This window comes from Phocoena phocoena, chromosome 12 (assembly GCF_963924675.1).
Source record: "Phocoena phocoena chromosome 12, mPhoPho1.1, whole genome shotgun sequence".
NCBI lineage: Eukaryota > Metazoa > Chordata > Mammalia > Artiodactyla > Phocoenidae > Phocoena > Phocoena phocoena.
In genome coordinates this window covers 48,591,364-48,594,203 of record NC_089230.1, presented here as the reverse complement: position 1 = coordinate 48,594,203, position 2,840 = coordinate 48,591,364, and the positions used below count along the sequence as shown (strand labels likewise).

The window sequence follows — 2,840 nt, the reverse complement described above, 5'->3', positions numbered from 1 at the left end:
CAAGAAAGGAACTTCCTAAAAAAATTTATGAACATTAATTTAATGAAACAGTAACTTTTAAAAACCAAAGACAGAAAATGCAACACACATTGCTTTGGTAAAAAACTGAGAAACAGAATATTAAGCCATTAGTATTAAGCCATTAGTATATTAAATAAAAACAACTTTTAGTCCCCCATACCTTATTGCTATATCAACTAAAGATTCTTAAAATAATTTAAAGCACTTGGATGTCCTTGGAAAATATTAAAACGTACAATAACATTTTTGTATTACATTTTCATAGATATTATTAGAAGGAATAGTAAATTGCATATTTCATTCAAAATATGGAAATCTGAAATACTAAAACAAAATTGACAAAATTATAATTGTAATCGTAACACAAATAGTGATTTTTACTACATATTACATACATTTGAGGGTATAAGAAACATATTTTTCTTGATTGCACAAAATGCTTAATTGCAAAATGCTTAAATACAGCTCTCTAAGAACATTTCCATGTTCTTATCAATGACCATAAAGCGAATACAAGGCATTTTTCAAAATTTTGAGTGTGAGTTTAGGGGAAAGCAGGATGGAAGGTGACTGAGATCCAGTGTTTAGGTGACGTGGCGAGGTCGTCCAAGTAGCAGGCTGCAGAGGTATGGATGGGAACCAGGATTTTCTTGTCTAAAAATGCTGCAGAAGGGGAAGAGAATCTAATTACAACTGTAGAAACTTTTAAGTTTTCAAAACTCAATTAGGTGTGTGTATGGTCCATTGGTGTCGAGCTTTAACACCTGTTTCCGTAAGTGCCATGTTCCACCACAACCCCAGCTTCGGCACACTTGCTGTTAGCAGCTAATTCTTTTTTAGAGAGTCACAAATTGGGAATAAAGTTCTAACCCCTCTTCTTTTCCAGAGTTAGAGTGATACTGCATGCTTCTTCCTTTTACTCTCCCCCCCCAAGGGTGGCTTGAGGGATAAGAATGTTGCCAGGTAGATCCAATACAGAGACACGCTTGCCATTTTCTGTTTCACTTAATTTCACATTTAACAGTGTATTAATCATTTTGGGAAGAAGCTCTTTATCAGCTCCCTTGAAAAAGCACAGGTGGATCACTAATCCTCTCTGGACCTCCACCCACTGGGCCGCGGCGTCCCCTTCGGCGGCGCGTACTTGCAGCCGGGCGTGCAGGCACTGCTGCAGGAGGGCCCGGGCCTGAGGTGCCCGGCCACTTTCAGCCATGGCTCAAGCCCGCGCGGATATCCCCCAGGTTCCAGCCACGCGCCGCACAGGCCCGCCCCCGGCGCTCAGGGAGCATTGGGCGGGGCGCGACGCCTTAAATTCTTGTTGAAGAACTAAGCCATGTTCATTATTGAAAATTTAGAGGAAAACAAACTACCCATAATCCCAGGATCCAGAGACAATTATTATTTATAATTTTGATTACCAGCATAAAACCCACTAGGTTGTGATGTATTAGCCTTTTATATATCCTGTTGGATTTGATTTGCTAATGTTTTGTTAAGGATTTTTGCACATATATTCATGAGGAATTTGAGTCTGTAGTTTTATTTTTTATAATATCTTTTTCTAGTTTTGTTACCAACCCTCTCAAGTTGGTCTCCAACAAGGGTCCTTCTGCCCGGTGTCCTTTGTGCCAATAGAGCGAGACTGAGTTTGGTTCAGAAGCAAAGGAAAGCTTTACTCTTTGGTCAAAGACAGGAGAGGCGCGAGCTTGCGCTCTAGAGGACGCGCGCTCCTCACAGGCTGTGGGTGGGGTTCCTTAATAGGGTTCTCCTTAATTGGGGAGGGGCAGAATTCTCACGGAGCCTGCGCAGCTGCTCACGTTCTAGATCGCAGTGCCGGGCTGGAGCAGCGTCTCTGCACACGGCCCGTGGAGCTGAGGTGTTGGCTGCAGGCATTTTGCAGGAAACCTGGTCTGATGTGCTGGGTGCAAGGCCTCTGCATGCGGCACCCTGTGAGCGAGTGTGTGCTCGGCCCCGGGCGTCCCCGGGAGTCCCGACCAGCAGAACAAATCCTTGTGAGTCCGAGGAGGAACCTGTAGGGGTTGAAAAGAGAAGAAGGGGCAGGAGACGCGAAAGAATGGAGGCAAGACAAAATCCTGATCAAGCCTCAAACTTTTATTGCTGCAGTAGCTGTATTTATACAGTACAGAGAAAGGGGGGCGGGATCCAGAATAAGGGAAGTACTTGGCAAATTATCATTGGTGCTGCGTGCGCGGGCTTTCGTTTTAGGCGCGGGCTTTTGTTTTTAGGCGCGGGCTTTTATCTCATTAAGCAGGAAGAGAAGCAGGATGTCGGCCATCTTCTAATGGCGAAAACTTCTTGGCTCCCAACATCTCCTCCCTTTTTATTTCTTTTAAGGAGGTGGGCATTAACCGAGTGAGGGAGTAGTGACCTGAATCCTCCCGTGGACAATGTATGTGTGTCCACCATTGCTGGCTCTTGGTATCTTTTGGGGAGGAGAGGCAGAGCCAAGAATAATCTTAGATACTGAAGCCAAAAACAATGTTTAGATACCAACCTCTTTCATAATTCAGGTATACTCACAGGGAATAACAGAGATTACCTTATGTATAAAGGTTTTCCCTTGTGCATGCTTTGCTGTCACACTCAACTCGGTACCCATACCCTCCCATCAAAGAGGGGGGTAGGCATGTCTCTGTCTCATGCCGCTCCAGTGGAGGGGCAGCCAGAATCATCTTTTGGTTCTGCTTCAGGTTAAATTCTGAGGCAAGTGCGGAGGGGATTCAGCCTGGCTGACAACCAGCAAAGATGACAGGATCAGGGTCACAACGGATAGTCCTTGTTGTCTTTGTCGTCTTTTC

General features: G+C 44.4%; 1 pseudogene; it reads right to left on the bottom strand.

Moving 5' to 3' along the window:
• Positions 1–734: 734 nt before the first annotated feature.
• Positions 735–1,234, bottom strand: LOC136132337 (D-aminoacyl-tRNA deacylase 2 pseudogene; annotated as a pseudogene).
• Between the last annotated feature and the right edge of the window lie 1,606 nt (positions 1,235–2,840).